Source organism: Somniosus microcephalus, chromosome 1 (genome assembly GCF_052327205.1).
Source record: "Somniosus microcephalus isolate GS21.2 chromosome 1, FLI_Smic_1.0, whole genome shotgun sequence".
In the NCBI taxonomy this organism is placed as follows: Eukaryota; Metazoa; Chordata; class Chondrichthyes; order Squaliformes; family Somniosidae; genus Somniosus; species Somniosus microcephalus.
In genome coordinates this window covers 305,646,800-305,664,544 of record NC_140987.1, presented here as the reverse complement: position 1 = coordinate 305,664,544, position 17,745 = coordinate 305,646,800, and positions in this window count along the sequence as shown.

The window sequence follows — 17,745 nt, the reverse complement described above, 5'->3', positions numbered from 1 at the left end:
GGGAAGCAGGCTCGGTGCTGGGGAAGCAAGCTCGGTGCTGGGGAAGCAGGCTCAGTGCTAGGGAAGCAAGCTCGGTGCTGGGGAAGCAGGCTCAGTGCTGGGGAAGCAGGCTCGGTGCTGGGGAAGCAAGCTCGGTGCTGGGGAAGCAAGCTCGGTGCTGGGGAAGCAGGCTCGGTGCTGGGTAAGACCAGGCTCGGTGCTGGGGAAGCAGGCTCAGTGCTGGAGAAGACAAGGCTCAGTGCTGGGGAAGAGCAGGCTCGGTGCTGGGGATGACCAGACTCGGTGCAGGGGAAGCAGGCTCTTTTCTGGGGAAGCAGATCTCGGTGCTAGAATAGAGCTGGCTCGTTGCTGGGGAAGCAGGTTCGGTGCTGGGATAGAGCAGGCCCGGTGCTGGGGAAGACCAGACTCGGTGCTGGGGAAGACCAGGCTCGGTGCTCGGGAATAGCATGCTCAGTGCTGGGGAAGACCAGTCTCAGTACTGGGGAAGCATGCTCGGTGCTGGGGAAGACCAGTCTCGGTGCTGGGGAAGCATGCTCGGTGCTGGGGAAGAGCTGGCTCGGTAATGGGGTAGAGCAGGCACGGTGATGGGGCAGACCAGCTCGATGCTGGGGTAGAGCAGGCAACGTGCTGGGGAAGAGCAGGCTCGGAACTGGGGAGGGAGCGTCAGTGCTGGGGAAGAGCAGGCTCCATGCTGGGGAAGCAGGTTCGGTGCTCGGGAAGCCCAGGCTCCGTGCTGGGCAAGCAGGCTCGGTGCTGAGGAAGAACAGGCTCGGTGCTTAGGAAGAACAGGCTCGGAGCTGGGGAAGACCAGGCTCGGTGCTGGGAAAGCAGGCTCAGTGCTGATAATGAGCAGACTCAGTGCTGGGGAAGCAGGTTCGGTGCTTTGGAAGAACAGGCTCAGTGCTGGTGAAGGCCAGGCTCGGTGCTGAGGAAGAACAGGCTTGGAGCTGGGGAAGACCAGGCTCAGTGCTTGGAAAGCAAGCTCGATGCTGGTGAAAAGCAGGCTCAGTGCTGGGGATAACAAGGCTCAGTGCTGGGGAAGACCAGTCTCGGTGCTGGGGAAGTGGGTTCGATGCTGGGGAAGACCAGTCTCAGTACTGGGGAAGCATGCTTGGTGCTGGGGAAGACCAGTCTCGGTGCTGGGGAAGCATGCTCTGTGCTGGGGAAGATCAGGCTCGGTGCTGGGGAAGAGCAGGCTCAGATCTTTGGAAGCAGGCTCAGTGCATTGAAAGACCAGGCTCGGTGCTGGGGAGGATTGGCTCGGTGCTGGAGAAGCAAGCTCAGTGCTGGGGAAGAGCCGGCTCGGTAGTGGGGAAGACCTGGCTTGGTGCTGAGGAAGACCAGGCTCAGTGCTGAGGAAGAACAGGCTCGGTGCTGGGGAAGCAGGCTCGGTGCTGGGGAAGAGCAGTTTTGGTGCGGGGGAAGATCAGGCTCGGTGCTGGGGAAGACCAGGCTCGGTGCTGGGGAAGAGCAGGCTCGGAGCTTGGAAAGCAGGCTCAGTGCATTGAAGGACCATGCTCGGTGAAGTGGAAGACCAGGCTCGGTAGTGGGGAAGCAAGCTCAGTGCTGGGGAAGAGCAGGCTCAGTGTTGGGGAAGCAGGCTCGGTGCTGGGGAAGCAGGCTTGGTGCTGGTGAAGATCAGGCTCGGTGCTGGGGAAGACCAGGCTCGTGCTGGGGAAGCAGGCCCGGTTCTGGGGAGGACCTAGGCAAGGTGCTGGGGAAGAGCAGGCTCGGTGCTGGGGAAGCAGGCTCTTTGCTGGGGAAGAGCAGGCTCGTTGCTGGGGAAGACAAGGCTCGGTGTTGGGGAAGCAGGTTCGGTGCTGGGGAAGCAGGCTCAGTGCTGAGGAGGAGCAGGTTCGATGATGGGGAAGACCAGGCTCGGTGCTCGGGAATAGCATGCTCAGTGCTGGGGAAGGCCAGGCTCGGTGCTGGTGAAGCAGGCTCGGTGCTGGGGAAGACCAGTCTCGGTGCTGGGGAAGCATGCTCGGTGCTGGAAAAGAACTGGCTCGGTGGTGGGGTAGAGCAGGCTCGGTGATGGGGCAGACCAGCTTGATGCTGGGGTAGAGCAGGCTCCGTGCTGGGGAAGAGCCGGCTCGGAACAGGGGAGGCAGCATCAGTGCTGGGGAAGAGCAGGCTCAGTCCTGGGGAAGCAGTTTCGGTGCTGGGGAAGTCCAGGCTCGGTGCTGGGGAAGACCAGGCTCGATGCTGGGGAAGACCAGACTCGGGGCTGGGGAAGACCAGGCTTGGTGCTGGGTAAGAATAGGCTCGGTGCTCGGGAACAAGCTCAGTGCTGGGGAAGAGCCGGCTCGGTGCTGGGGAAGGCCTGGCTTGGTGCTGAGGAAGAGCAGGCTTGGTGCTGAGGAAGAACAGGCTCGGTGCTGGGGAAGCAGGCTCGGTGCTGTGGAAGAGCAGTTTCGGTGCTGGGGAACACCAGGCTCGGAGCTGGGGAAGACCAGGCATGGTGCTGGGGAAACAGGTTCAGTGCTGGGGAAGCAGGCTTGGTGCAGGGGAAAACCAGACTCGGTGCTGGGGAAGACCAGGCTCGGTGATGGTGTAGACTAGGCTCGGTGCTGGGGAAGCAAGCTCAGTGCTGGGGAAGAGCCGGCTCGGTGCTGGGGAAGACCTGGCTTGGTGCTGAGGAAGAGCAGGCTTGGTGCTGAGGAAGAACAGGCTCGGTGCTGGGGAAGCAGGCTCGGTGCTGTGGAAGAGCAGTTTCGGTGCTGGGGAAGAGCAGGCTCGGTGCTGGGGAAGACCAGGCTTGGAGCTGGCGAAGCAGTCTCGGTGCTGGGGAAGCAGGCTCGGTGCTGGGGAGGAGCAGGCTTGGTGCTGGGGAAGACATTGATCGGTGCGGCGGTAGAGCAGGCTCGGAGCTGGGGAAGATCAGTTTCGGTGCTGGGGAAGACCAGGCTCAGTGCTGAGGAAGACCAGGCACGGTGCTGGGGAAACAGGTTCAGTGCTGGGGATGCAGGCTCGGTGCTCGGGAAGACCAGGCACCGTGCTGGGGATTCAGGCTCAGTGCTGAGTAAGAACAGGTTCGGTGCTGAGGAAGAACACGCTCGGAATTGGGGAAGACCAGTCTCGGTGCTGGGAAAGCAGGCTCGGTGCTGGTAATGAGCAGGCTCGGTGCTGGAGAAGCAGGCTCTGTGCTGGGGAAGCACGTCTCGGTGCTAGGATAGAGCTGGCTCGTTGCTGGGGAAGCAGGTTCGGTGCTGGAATAGAGCAGGCCCGGTGCTGGGGAAGACCAGACTCGGTGCTGGGGAAGAACAGGCTCGGTGCTCGGGAATAGCATGCTCAGTGCTGGGGAAGACCAGTCTCGGTGCTGGGGAAGTGGGCTCGATGCTGGGGAAGACCAGTCTCAGTACTGGGGAAGCATGCTCGGTGCTGGGGAAGACCAGTCTCGATGCTGGGGAAGCATGCTTGATGCTTGGGAAGACCTGGCTCGGTGGTGGGGCAGAGCAGGCTCGGTGATGGGGCAGACCAGCTCGATGCTGGGGAAGAGCAGGCTCCGTGCTGGGGAAGCAGTTTCGCTGCTCGGGAAGGCCAGGCTCCGTGCTGGGGAAGCAGGCTCGGTGCTGAGGAAGAACAGGCTCGGTGCTGAGGAAGAACAGGCTCGGAGCTGGGGAAGACCAGGCTCGGTGCTGGGAAAGCAGGCACAGTGCTGGTAATGAGCAGACTCAGTGCTGGGGAAGCAGGTTCGGTTCTGGGGAAGACCAGGCTCAGTGCTGGTGAAGGCCAGGCTTGGTGCTGAGGAAGAACAGGCTTGGAGCTCGGGAAGACCAGGCTTAGTGCTGGGAAAGCAAGCTCGATGCTGGTGAAGAGCAGGCTCGGTGCTGGGGATAACAAGGCTCAGTGCTGGGGAAGACCAGTCTCGGTGCTGGGGAAGTGTGTTCGATGCTGGGGAAGACCAGTCTCAGTACTGGGGAAGCTTGCTTGGTGCTGGGGAAGACCAGTCTCGGTGCTGGGGAAGCATGCTCGGTGCTGGGGAAGACAAGGCTCGGTGCTGGGGAAGAGCAGGCTCGGATATTGGGAAGCAGGCTCAGTGCATTGAAAGACCATGCTCGGTGCTGGGGAAGACTAGGCTCGGTGCTGGAGAAGCAAGCTCAGTGCTGGGAAAGAGCAGGCTCAGTGCTGAGGAAGAACAGGCTCGGTGCTGGGGAAGCAGGCTCGGTGCTGGGGAAGAGCAGTTTCGGTGCTGGGGGAAGAACAGGCTCGGTGCTGGGGAAGACCAGGCTCGGTGGTGGGGAAGACCAGGCTCGGTGCTGGGGAAGAGCAGGCTCGGAGCTGGGAAAGCAGGCTCAGTGCATTGAAGGACAATGCTCGGTGCAGTGGAAGACCAGACTCGGTGCTGGGGAAGCAAGCTCAGTGCTGGGGAAGAGCAGGCTCGGTGCTGGGGAAGCAGGCTCGGTGCTGGGGAAGCAGGCTTGGTGCTGGTGAAGATCAGGCTCGGTGCTGGGGAAGACCAGGCTCGTGCTGGGGAAGCAGGCCCGGTTCTGGGGAAGACCTATGCATGGTGCTGGGGAAGAGCAGGCTTGGTGCTGGGGAAGCAGGCTCGTTGCTGGGGAAGAGCAGGCTCGTTGCTGGGGAAGACAAGGCTCGGTGTTGGGGAAGCAGGTTCGGTGCTGGGGAAGCAGGCTCGGTGCTGAGGAGGAGCAGGTTCGATGATGGGGAAGACCAGGCTCAGTGCTCGGGAATAGCATGCTCAATGCTGGGGAAGACCAGACTCGGTGCTGGTGAAGCTGGCTCGGTGCTGGGGAAGACCAGTCTCGGTGCTGGGGAAGCATGCTCGGTGCTGGGGAAGACCTGGCTCGGTGGTGGGGTAGAGCAGGCTCGGTGATGGGGCAGACCAGCTTGATGCTGGGGTAGAGCAGGCTCCGTGCTGGGGAAGAGCCGGCTCGGAACAGGGGAGGCAGCATCAGTGCTGGGGAAGAGCAGGCTCGGTGCTGGGGAAGCAGTTTCGGTGCTGGGGAAGACCAGGCTCGGTGCTGGGGAAGACCAGGCTCGGTGCTGGGGAAGACCAGACTCGGTGCTGGGGAAGACCAGGCTCGGTGCTGGGGAAGACTAAGCTCAGTGCTGGGGAAGCAAGCTCAGTGCTGGGGAAGAGCCGGCTCGGTGCTGGGGAAGACCTAGCTTGGTGCTGAGGAAGAGCAGCCTTGGTGCTGAGGAAGAACAGGCTCAGTGCTGGTGAAGCAGGCTCGGTGCTGGGGAAGAGCAGTTTCGGTGCTGGGGAACACCAGGCTCGGAGCTGGGGAAGACCAGGCATGGTGCTGGGGAAACAGGTTCAGTGCTGGGGAAGCAGGCTTGATGCTGGGGAAGACCAGACTCGGTGCTGGGGAAGACCAGGCTCGGTGATGGGGTAGACTAGGCTCGGTGCTGGGGAAGCAAGCTCAGTGCGGGGAAGACCTGGCTTGGTGCTGAGGAAGTGCAGGCTTGGTGCTGAGGAAGAACAGGCTCGGTGCTGGGGAAGCAGGCTCGGTGCTGTGGAAGAGCAGTTTCGGTGCTGGGGAAGATCAGGCTCGGTGCTGGGGAAGACCAGGCTTGGAGCTGGCGAAGCAGTCTCGGTGTTGGGGAAGCAGGCTCGGTGCTGGGGAGGAGCAGGCTTGGTGCTGGGGAAGACATTGCTCGGTGCGGCGGTAGAGCAGGCTCGGAGCTGGGGAAGAGCAGTTTCGGTGCTGGGGAAGACCAGGCTCGGTGCTGAGGAAGACCAGGCACGGTGCTGGGGAAACAGGTTCAGTGCTGGGGATGCAGGCTCGGTGCTCGGGAAGACCAGGCACCGTGCTGGGGATTCAGGCTCGGTGCTGAGTAAGAACAGGCTCGGTGCTGAGGAAGAACACGCTCGGAGTTGGGGAAGACCAGTCTCGGTGCTGGGAAAGCAGGCTCGGTGCTGGTAATGAGCAGGCTCGGTGCTGGAGAAGCAGGCTCTGTGCTGGGGAAGCAGGTCTCGGTGCTAGGATAGAGCTGGCTCGTTGCTGGGGAAGCAGGTTCGGTGCTGGGATAGAGCAGGCCCGGTGCTGGGGAAGACCAGAGTCGGTGCTGGGGAAGACCAGGCTCGGTGCTCGGGAATAGCATGCTCAGTGCTGGGGAAGACCAGTCTCGGTGCTGGGGAAGTGGGCTCGATGCTGGGGAAGACCAGTCTCAGTACTGGGGAAGCATGCTCGGTGCTGGGGAAGACCAGTCTCGGTGCTGGGGAAGCATGCTTGATGCTGGGGAAGACCTGGCTCGGTGGTGGGGCAGAGCAGGCTCGGTGATGGGGCAGACCAGCTCGATGCTGGGGTAGAGCAGGCTCCGTGCTGGGGAAGCAGTTTTGCTGCTCGGGAAGGCCAGGCTCCGTGCTGGGGAAGCAGGCTCGGTGCTGAGGAAGAACAGGCTCGGTGCTGAGGAAGAACAGGCTCGGAGCTGGGGAAGACCAGGCTCGGTGCTGGGAAAGCAGGCTCAGTGCTGGTAATGAGCAGACTCAGTGCTGGGGAAGCAGGTTTGGTGCTGGGGAAGACCAGGCTCAGTGCTGGTGAAGGCCAGGCTTGGTGCTGAGGAAGAACAGGCTTGGAGCTCGGGAAGACCAGGCTTAGTGCTGGGAAAGCAAGCTCGATGCTGGTGAAGAGCAGGCTCGGTGCTGGGGATAACAAGGCTCAGTGCTGGGGAAGACCAGTCTCGGTGCTGGGGAAGTGTGTTCGATGCTGGGGAAGACCAGTCTCAGTACTGGGGAAGTTTGCTTGGTGCTGGGGAAGACCAGACTCGGTGCTGGGGAAGCATGCTCGGTGCTGGGGAAGACAAGGCTCGGTGCTGGGGAAGAGCAGGCTCGGATATTGGGAAGCAGGCTCAGTGCATTGAAAGACCATGCTCGGAGCTGGGGAAGACTAGGCTCGGTGCTGGAGAAGCAAGCTCAGTGCTGGGAAAGAGCCGGCTCGGTGGTGGGGAAGACATGGCTTGGTGCTGAGGAAGAGCAGGCTCAGTGCTGAGGAAGAACAGGCTCGGTGCTGGGGAAGCAAGCTCAGTGCTGGGGAAGAGCAGGCTCGGTGCTGGGGACACAGGCTCGGTGCTGGGGAAGCAGGCTTGGTGCTGGTGAAGATCAGGCTCGGTGCTGGGGAAGACCAGGCTCGTGCTGGGGAAGCAGGCCCGGTTCTGGGGAAGACCTAGGCATGGTGCTGGGGAAGAGCAGGCTTGGTGCTGGGGAAGCAGGCTCGTTGCTGGGGAAGAGCAGGCTCGTTGCTGGGGAAGACAAGGCTCTTTGTTGGGGAAGCAGGTTCGGTGCTGGGGAAGCAGGCTCGGTGCTGAGGTGGAGCAGGTTCGATGATGGGGAAGACCAGGCTCGGTGCTCGGGAATAGCATGCTCAATGCTGGGGAAGACCAGACTTGGTGCTAGTGAAGCAGGCTCGGTGCTGGTGAAGACCAGTCTCGGTGCTGGGGAAGCATGCTCGGTGCTGGGGAAGACCTGGCTCGGTGGTGGGGTAGAGCAGGCTCGGTGATGGGGCAGACCAGCTCGATGCAGGGGTAGAGCAGGCTCCGTGCTGGGGAAGAGCCGGCTCGAAACTGGGGAGGCAGCGTCAGTGCTGTGGAAGAGCAGTTTCGGTGCTGGGGAACACCAGGCTCGGAGCTGGGGAAGACCAGGCATGGTGCTGGGGAAACAGGTTCAGTGCTGGGGAAGCAGGCTTGGTGCAGGGGAAGACCAGACTCGGTGCTGGGGAAGACCAGGCTCGGTGATGGGGAAGACCAGGCTCGGTGCTGGGGAAGCAAGCTCAGTGCTGGGGAAGAGCCGGCTCGGTGCTGGGGAAGACCTGGCTTGGTGCTGAGGAAGAGCAGGCTTGGTGCTGAGGAAGAACAGGCTCGGTGCTGGGGAAGCAGGCTCGGTGCTGTGGAAGAGCAATTTCGGTGCTGGGGAAGAGCAGGCTCGGTGCTGGGGAAGACCAGGCTTGGAGCTGGCGAAGCAGTCTCGGTGCTGGGGAAGCAGGCTCGGTGCTGGGGAGGAGCAGGCTTGGTGCTGGGGAAGACATTGATCGGTGCGGCGGTAGAGCAGGCTCGGAGCTGGGGAAGATCAGTTTCGGTGCTGGGGAAGACCAGGCTCAGTGCTGAGGAAGACCAGGCACGGTGCTGGGGAAACAGGTTCAGTGCTGGGGATGCAGGCTCGGTGCTCGGGAAGACCAGGCACCGTGCTGGGGATTCAGGCTCAGTGCTGAGTAAGAACAGGTTCGGTGCTGAGGAAGAACACGCTCGGAATTGGGGAAGACCAGTCTCGGTGCTGGGAAAGCAGGCTCGGTGCTGGTAATGAGCAGGCTCGGTGCTGGAGAAGCAGGCTCTGTGCTGGGGAAGCACGTCTCGGTGCTAGGATAGAGCTGGCTCGTTGCTGGGGAAGCAGGTTCGGTGCTGGAATAGAGCAGGCCCGGTGCTGGGGAAGACCAGACTCGGTGCTGGGGAAGAACAGGCTCGGTGCTCGGGAATAGCATGCTCAGTGCTGGGGAAGTGGGCTCGATGCTGGGGAAGACCAGTCTCAGTGCTGGGGAAGTGGGCTCGATGCTGGGGAAGACCAGTCTCAGTACTGGGGAAGCATGCTCGGTGCTGGGGAAGACCAGTCTCGATGCTGGGGAAGCATGCTTGATGCTTGGGAAGACCTGGCTCGGTGGTGGGGCAGAGCAGGCTCGGTGATGGGGCAGACCAGCTCGATGCTGGGGTAGAGCAGGCTCCGTGCTGGGGAAGCAGTTTCGCTGCTCGGGAAGGCCAGGCTCCGTGCTGGGGAAGCAGGCTCGGTGCTGAGGAAGAACAGGCTCGGTGCTGGGGAAGAACAGGCTCGGAGCTGGGGAAGACCAGGCTCGGTGCTGGGAAAGCAGGCACAGTGCTGGTAATGAGCAGACTCAGTGCTGGGGAAGCAGGTTCGATGCTGGGGAAGACCAGGCTCAGTGCTGGTGAAGGCCAGGCTTGGTGCTGAGGAAGAACAGGCTTGGAGCTCGGGAAGACCAGGCTTAGTGCTGGGAAAGCAAGCTCGATGCTGGTGAAGAGCAGGCTCAGTGCTGGGGATAACAAGGCTCAGTGCTGGGGAAGACCAGTCTCGGTGCTGGGGAAGTGTGTTCGATGCTGGGGAAGACCAGTCTCAGTACTGGGGAAGCTTGCTTGGTGCTGGGGAAGACCAGTCTCGGTGCTGGGGAAGCATGCTCGGTGCTGGGGAAGACAAGGCTCGGTGCTGGGGAAGAGCAGGCTCGGATATTGGGAAGCAGGCTCAGTGCATTGAAAGACCATGCTCGGTGCTGGAGAAGCAAGCTCAGTGCTGGGAAAGAGCAGGCTCAGTGCTGAGGAAGAACAGGCTCGGTGCTGGGGAAGCAGGCTCGGTGCTGGGGAAGAGCAGTTTCGGTGCTGGGGGAAGAACAGGCTCGGTGCTGGGGAAGACCAGGCTCGGTGGTGGGGAAGACCAGGCTCGGTGCTGGGGAAGAGCAGGCTCGGAGCTGGGAAAGCAGGCTCAGTGCATTGAAGGACAATGCTCGGTGCAGTGGAAGACCAGACTCGGTGCTGGGGAAGCAAGCTCAGTGCTGGGGAAGAGCAGGCTCGGTGCTGGGGAAGCAGGCTCGGTGCTGGGGAAGCAGGCTTGGTGCTGGTGAAGATCAGGCTCGGTGCTGGGGAAGACCAGGCTCGTGCTGGGGAAGCAGGCCCGGTTCTGGGGAAGACCTATGCATGGTGCTGGGGAAGAGCAGGCTTGGTGCTGGGGAAGCAGGCTCGTTGCTGGGGAAGAGCAGGCTCGTTGCTGGGGAAGACAAGGCTCGGTGTTGGGGAAGCAGGTTCGGTGCTGGGGAAGCAGGCTCGGTGCTGAGGAGGAGCAGGTTCGATGATGGGGAAGACCAGGCTCAGTGCTCGGGAATAGCATGCTCAATGCTGGGGAAGACCAGACTCGGTGCTGGTGAAGCTGGCTCGGTGCTGGGGAAGACCAGTCTCGGTGCTGGGGAAGCATGCTCGGTGCTGGGGAAGACCTGGCTCGGTGGTGGGGTAGAGCAGGCTCGGTGATAGGGCAGACCAGCTCGATGCAGGGGTAGAGCAGGCTCCGTGCTGGGGAAGAGCCGGCTCGGAACTGGGGAGGCAGCGTCAGTGCTGGGGAAGAGTAGGCTCGGTGCTGGGGAAGCAGTTTCGGTGCTGGGGAAGACCAGGCTCGGTGCTGGGGAAGACCAGGCTCGGTGCTGGGGAAGACCAGACTCGGTGCTGGGGAAGACCAGGCTTGGTGCTGGGGAAGACTAAGCTCAGTGCTGGGGAAGCAAGCTCAGTGCTGGGGAAGAGCCGGCTCGGTGCTGGGGAAGACCTAGCTTGGTGCTGAGGAAGAGCAGCCTTGGTGCTGAGGAAGAACAGGCTCAGTGCTGGGGAAGCAGGCTCGTTGCTGGGGAAGAGCAGTTTCGGTGCTGGGGAACACCAGGCTCGGAGCTGGGGAAGACCAGGCATGGTGCTGGGGAAACAGGTTCAGTGCTGGGGAAGCAGGCTTGATGCTGGGGAAGACCAGACTCGGTGCTGGGGAAGACCAGGCTCGGTGATGGGGTAGACTAGGCTCGGTGCTGGGGAAGCAAGCTCAGTGCTGGGGAAGACCTGGCTTGGTGTTGAGGAAGAGCAGGCTTGGTGCTGAGGAAGAACAGGCTCGGTGCTGGGGAAGCAGGCTCGGTGCTGTGGAAGAGCAGTTTCGGTGCTGGGGAAGATCAGGCTCGGTGCTGGGGAAGACCAGGCTTGGAGCTGGCGAAGCAGTCTCGGTGTTGGGGAAGCAGGCTCGGTGCTGGGGAGGAGCAGGCTTGGTGCTGGGGAAGACATTGCTCGGTGCGGCGGTAGAGCAGGCTCGGAGCTGGGGAAGAGCAGTTTCGGTGCTGGGGAAGACCAGGCTCGGTGCTGAGGAAGACCAGGCACGGTGCTGGGGAAACAGGTTCAGTGCTGGGGATGCAGGCTCGGTGCTCGGGAAGACCAGGCACCGTGCTGGGGATTCAGGCTCGGTGCTGAGTAAGAACAGGCTCGGTGCTGAGGAAGAACACGCTCGGAGTTGGGGAAGACCAGTCTCGGTGCTGGGAAAGCAGGCTCGGTGCTGGTAATGAGCAGGCTCGGTGCTGGAGAAGCAGGCTCTGTGCTGGGGAAGCAGGTCTCGGTGCTAGGATAGAGCTGGCTCGTTGCTGGGGAAGCAGGTTCGGTGCTGGGATAGAGCAGGCCCGGTGCTGGGGAAGACCAGAGTCGGTGCTGGGGAAGACCAGGCTCGGTGCTCAGGAATAGCATGCTCAGTGCTGGGGAAGACCAGTCTCGGTGCTGGGGAAGTGGGCTCGATGCTGGGGAAGACCAGTCTCAGTACTGGGGAAGCATGCTCGGTGCTGGGGAAGACCAGTCTCGGTGCTGGGGAAGCATGCTTGATGCTGGGGAAGACCTGGCTCGGTGGTGGGGCAGAGCAGGCTCGGTAATGGGGCAGACCAGCTCGATGCTGGGGTAGAGCAGGCTCCGTGCTGGGGAAGCAGTTTTGCTGCTCGGGAAGGCCAGGCTCCGTGCTGGGGAAGCAGGCTCGGTGCTGAGGAAGAACAGGCTCGGTGCTGAGGAAGAACAGGCTCGGAGCTGGGGAAGACCAGGCTCGGTGCTGGGAAAGCAAGCTCAGTGCTGGTAATGAGCAGACTCAGTGCTGGGGAAGCAGGTTTGGTGCTGGGGAAGACCAGGCTCAGTGCTGGTGAAGGCCAGGCTTGGTGCTGAGGAAGAACAGGCTTGGAGCTCGGGAAGACCAGGCTTAGTGCTGGGAAAGCAAGCTCAATGCTGGTGGAGAGCAGGCTCGGTGCTGGGGATAACAAGGCTCAGTGCTGGGGAAGACCAGTCTCGGTGCTGGGGAAGTGTGTTCGATGCTGGGGAAGACCAGTCTCAGTACTGGGGAAGTTTGCTTGGTGCTGGGGAAGACCAGACTCGGTGCTGGGGAAGCATGCTCGGTGCTGGGGAAGACAAGGCTCGGTGCTGGGGAAGAGCAGGCTCGGATATTGGGAAGCAGGCTCAGTGCATTGAAAGACCATGCTCGGTGCTGGGGAAGACTAGGCTCGGTGCTGGAGAAGCAAGCTCAGTGCTGGAAAAGAGCCGGCTCGGTGGTGGGGAAGACATGGCTTGGTGCTGAGGAAGAGCAGGCTCAGTGCTGAGGAAGAACAGGCTCGGTGCTGGGGAAGCAAGCTCAGTGCTGGGGAAGAGCAGGCTCGGTGCTGGGGACGCAGGCTCGGTGCTGGGGAAGCAGGCTTGGTGCTGGTGAAGATCAGGCTCGGTGCTGGGGAAGACCAGGCTCGTGCTGGCGAAGCAGGCCCGGTTCTGGGGAAGACCTAGGCATGGTGCTGGGGAAGAGCAGGCTTGGTGCTGGGGAAGCAGGCTCGTTGCTGGGGAAGAGCAGGCTCGTTGCTGGGGAAGACAAGGCTCTTTGTTGGGGAAGCAGGTTCGGTGCTGGGGAAGCAGGCTCGGTGCTGAGGTGGAGCAGGTTCGATGATGGGGAAGACCAGGCTCGGTGCTCGGGAATAGCATGCTCAATGCTGGGGAAGACCAGACTTGGTGCTAGTGAAGCAGGCTCGGTGCTGGGGAAGACCAGTCTCGGTGCTGGGGAAGCATGCTCGGTGCTGGGGAAGACCTGGCTCGGTGGTGGGGTAGAGCAGGCTCGGTGATGGGGCAGACCAGCTCGATGCAGGGGTAGAGCAGGCTCCGTGCTGGGGAAGAGCCAGCTCGAAACTGGGGAGGCAGCGTCAGTGCTGGGGTAGAGCAGTTTCGGTGCTGGGGAACACCAGGCTCGGAGTTGGGGAAGACCAGGCATGGTGCTGGGGAAACAGGTTCAGTGCTGGGGAAGCAGGCTTGGTGCAGGGGAAGACCAGACTCGGTGCTGGGGAAGACCAGACTCGGTGATGGGGTAGACTAGGCTCGGTGCTGGGGAAGCAAGCTCAGTGCTGGGGAAGAGCCGGCTCGGTGCTGGGGAAGACCTGGCTTGGTGCTGAGGAAGAGCAGGCTTGGTGCTGAGGAAGAACAGGCTCGGTGCTGGGGAAGCAGGCTCGGTGCTGTGGAAGAGCAGTTTCGGTGCTGGGGAAGAGCAGGCTCGGTGCTGGGGAAGACCAGGCTTGGAGCTGGCGAAGCAGTCTCGGTGCTGGGGAAGCAGGCTCGGTGCTGGGGAGGAGCAGGCTTGGTGCTGGGGAAGACATTGATCGGTGCGGCGGTAGAGCAGGCTCGGAGCTGGGGAAGAGCAGTTTCGGTGCTGGGGAAGACCAGGCTCAGTGCTGAGGAAGACCAGGCACGGTGCTGGGGAAACAGGTTCAGTGCTGGGGATGCAGGCTCGGTGCTCGGGAAGACCAGGCACCGTGCTGGGGATTCAGGCTCAGTGCTGAGTAAGAACAGGTTCGGTGCTGAGGAAGAACACGCTCGGAATTGGGGAAGACCAGTCTCGGTGCTGGGAAAGCAGGCTCGGTGCTGGTAATGAGCAGGCTCGGTGCTGGAGAAGCAGGCTCTGTGCTGGGGAAGCACGTCTCGGTGCTAGGATAGAGCTGGCTCGTTGCTGGGGAAGCAGGTTCGGTGCTGGAATAGAGCAGGCCCGGTGCTGGGGAAGACCAGACTCGGTGCTGGGGAAGAACAGGCTCGGTGCTCGGGAATAGCATGCTCAGTGCTGGGGAAGACCAGTCTCAGTGCTGGGGAAGTGGGCTCCATGCTGGGGAAGACCAGTCTCAGTACTGGGGAAGCATGCTCGGTGCTGGGGAAGACCAGTCTCGATGCTGGGGAAGCATGCTTGATGCTTGGGAAGACCTGGCTCGGTGGTGGGGCAGAGCAGGCTCGGTGATGGGGCAGACCAGCTCGATGCTGGGGTAGAGCAGGCTCCGTGCTGGGGAAGCAGTTTCGCTGCTCGGGAAGGCCAGGCTCCGTGCTGGGGAAGCAGGCTCGGTGCTGAGGAAGAACAGGCTCGGTGCTGAGGAAGAACAGGCTCGGAGCTGGGGAAGACCAGGCTCGGTGCTGGGAAAGCAGGCACAGTGCTGGTAATGAGCAGACTCAGTGCTGGGGAAGCAGGTTCGGTGCTGGGGAAGACCAGGCTCAGTGCTGGTGAAGGCCAGGCTTGGTGCTGAGGAAGAACAGGCTTGGAGCTCGGGAAGACCAGGCTTAGTGCTGGGAAAGCAAGCTCGATGCTGGTGAAGAGCAGGCTCAGTGCTGGGGATAACAAGGCTCAGTGCTGGGGAAGACCAGTCTCGGTGCTGGGGAAGTGTGTTCGATGCTGGGGAAGACCAGTCTCAGTACTGGGGAAGCTTGCTTGGTGCTGGGGAAGACCAGTCTCGGTGCTGGGGAAGCATGCTCGGTGCTGGGGAAGACAAGGCTCAGTGCTGGGGAAGAGCAGGCTCGGATATTGGGAAGCAGGCTCAGTGCATTGAAAGACCATGCTCGGTGCTGGAGAAGCAAGCTCAGTGCTGGGAAAGAGCAGGCTCAGTGCTGAGGAAGAACAGGCTCGGTGCTGGGGAAGCAGGCTCGGTGCTGGGGAAGAGCAGTTTCGGTGCTGGGGGAAGAACAGGCTCGGTGCTGGGGAAGACCAGGCTCGGTGGTGGGGAAGACCAGGCTCGGTGCTGGGGAAGAGCAGGCTCGGAGCTGGGAAAGCAGGCTCAGTGCATTGAAGGACAATGCTCGGTGCAGTGGAAGACCAGACTCGGTGCTGGGGAAGCAAGCTCAGTGCTGGGGAAGAGCAGGCTCGGTGCTGGGGAAGCAGGCTCGGTGCTGGGGAAGCAGGCTTGGTGCTGGTGAAGATCAGGCTCGGTGCTGGGGAAGACCAGGCTCGTGCTGGGGAAGCAGGCCCGGTTCTGGGGAAGACCTATGCATGGTGCTGGGGAAGAGCAGGCTTGGTGCTGGGGAAGCAGGCTCGTTGCTGGGGAAGAGCAGGCTCGTTGCTGGGGAAGACAAGGCTCGGTGTTGGGGAAGCAGGTTCGGTGCTGGGGAAGCAGGCTCGGTGCTGAGGAGGAGCAGGTTCGATGATGGGGAAGACCAGGCTCAGTGCTCGGGAATAGCATGCTCAATGCTGGGGAAGACCAGACTCGGTGCTGGTGAAGCTGGCTTGGTGCTGGGGAAGACCAGACTCGGTGCTGGGGAAGCATGCTCGGTGCTGGGGAAGACAAGGCTCGGTGCTGGGGAAGAGCAGGCTCGGATATTGGGAAGCAGGCTCAGTGCATTGAAAGACCATGCTCGGTGCTGGGGAAGACTAGGCTCGGTGCTGGAGAAGCAAGCTCAGTGCTGGAAAAGAGCCGGCTCGGTGGTGGGGAAGACATGGCTTGGTGCTGAGGAAGAGCAGGCTCAGTGCTGAGGAAGAACAGGCTCGGTGCTGGGGAAGCAAGCTCAGTGCTGGGGAAGAGCAGGCTCGGTGCTGGGGACGCAGGCTCGGTGCTGGGGAAGCAGGCTTGGTGCTGGTGAAGATCAGGCTCGGTGCTGGGGAAGACCAGGCTCGTGCTGGCGAAGCAGGCCCGGTTCTGGGGAAGACCTAGGCATGGTGCTGGGGAAGAGCAGGCTTGGTGCTGGGGAAGCAGGCTCGTTGCTGGGGAAGAGCAGGCTCGTTGCTGGGGAAGACAAGGCTCTTTGTTGGGGAAGCAGGTTCGGTGCTGGGGAAGCAGGCTCGGTGCTGAGGTGGAGCAGGTTCGATGATGGGGAAGACCAGGCTCGGTGCTCGGGAATAGCATGCTCAATGCTGGGGAAGACCAGACTTGGTGCTAGTGAAGCAGGCTCGGTGCTGGGGAAGACCAGTCTCGGTGCTGGGGAAGCATGCTCGGTGCTGGGGAAGACCTGGCTCGGTGGTGGGGTAGAGCAGGCTCGGTGATGGGGCAGACCAGCTCGATGCAGGGGTAGAGCAGGCTCCGTGCTGGGGAAGAGCCAGCTCGAAACTGGGGAGGCAGCGTCAGTGCTGGGGTAGAGCAGTTTCGGTGCTGGGGAACACCAGGCTCGGAGTTGGGGAAGACCAGGCATGGTGCTGGGGAAACAGGTTCAGTGCTGGGGAAGCAGGCTTGGTGCAGGGGAAGACCAGACTCGGTGCTGGGGAAGACCAGGCTCGGTGATGGGGTAGACTAGGCTCGGTGCTGGGGAAGCAAGCTCAGTGCTGGGGAAGAGCCGGCTCAGTGCTGGGGAAGACCTGGCTTGGTGCTGAGGAAGAGCAGGCTTGGTGCTGAGGAAGAACAGGCTCGGTGCTGGGGAAGCAGGCTCGGTGCTGTGGAAGAGCAGTTTCGGTGCTGGGGAAGAGCAGGCTCGGTGCTGGGGAAGACCAGGCTTGGAGCTGGCGAAGCAGTCTCGGTGCTGGGGAAGCAGGCTCGGTGCTGGGGAGGAGCAGGCTTGGTGCTGGGGAAGACATTGATCGGTGCGGCGGTAGAGCAGGCTCGGAGCTGGGGAAGAGCAGTTTCGGTGCTGGGGAAGACCAGGCTCAGTGCTGAGGAAGACCAGGCACGGTGCTGGGGAAACAGGTTCAGTGCTGGGGATGCAGGCTCGGTGCTCGGGAAGACCAGGCACCGTGCTGGGGATTCAGGCTCAGTGCTGAGTAAGAACAGGTTCGGTGCTGAGGAAGAACACGCTCGGAATTGGGGAAGACCAGTCTCGGTGCTGGGAAAGCAGGCTCGGTGCTGGTAATGAGCAGGCTCGGTGCTGGAGAAGCAGGCTCTGTGCTGGGGAAGCACGTCTCGGTGCTAGGATAGAGCTGGCTCGTTGCTGGGGAAGCAGGTTCGGTGCTGGAATAGAGCAGGCCCGGTGCTGGGGAAGACCAGACTCGGTGCTGGGGAAGAACAGGCTCGGTGCTCGGGAATAGCATGCTCAGTGCTGGGGAAGACCAGTCTCAGTGCTGGGGAAGTGGGCTCCATGCTGGGGAAGACCAGTCTCAGTACTGGGGAAGCATGCTCGGTGCTGGGGAAGACCAGTCTCGATGCTGGGGAAGCATGCTTGATGCTTGGGAAGACCTGGCTCGGTGGTGGGGCAGAGCAGGCTCGGTGATGGGGCAGACCAGCTCGATGCTGGGGTAGAGCAGGCTCCGTGCTGGGGAAGCAGTTTCGCTGCTCGGGAAGGCCAGGCTCCGTGCTGGGGAAGCAGGCTCGGTGCTGAGGAAGAACAGGCTCGGTGCTGAGGAAGAACAGGCTCGGAGCTGGGGAAGACCAGGCTCGGTGCTGGGAAAGCAGGCACAGTGCTGGTAATGAGCAGACTCAGTGCTGGGGAAGCAGGTTCGGTGCTGGGGAAGACCAGGCTCAGTGCTGGTGAAGGCCAGGCTTGGTGCTGAGGAAGAACAGGCTTGGAGCTCGGGAAGACCAGGCTTAGTGCTGGGAAAGCAAGCTCGATGCTGGTGAAGAGCAGGCTCAGTGCTGGGGATAACAAGGCTCAGTGCTGGGGAAGACCAGTCTCGGTGCTGGGGAAGTGTGTTCGATGCTGGGGAAGACCAGTCTCAGTACTGGGGAAGCTTGCTTGGTGCTGGGGAAGACCAGTCTCGGTGCTGGGGAAGCATGCTCGGTGCTGGGGAAGACAAGGCTCAGTGCTGGGGAAGAGCAGGCTCGGATATTGGGAAGCAGGCTCAGTGCATTGAAAGACCATGCTCGGTGCTGGAGAAGCAAGCTCAGTGCTGGGAAAGAGCAGGCTCAGTGCTGAGGAAGAACAGGCTCGGTGCTGGGGAAGCAGGCTCGGTGCTGGGGAAGAGCAGTTTCGGTGCTGGGGGAAGAACAGGCTCGGTGCTGGGGAAGACCAGGCTCGGTGGTGGGGAAGACCAGGCTCGGTGCTGGGGAAGAGCAGGCTCGGAGCTGGGAAAGCAGGCTCAGTGCATTGAAGGACAATGCT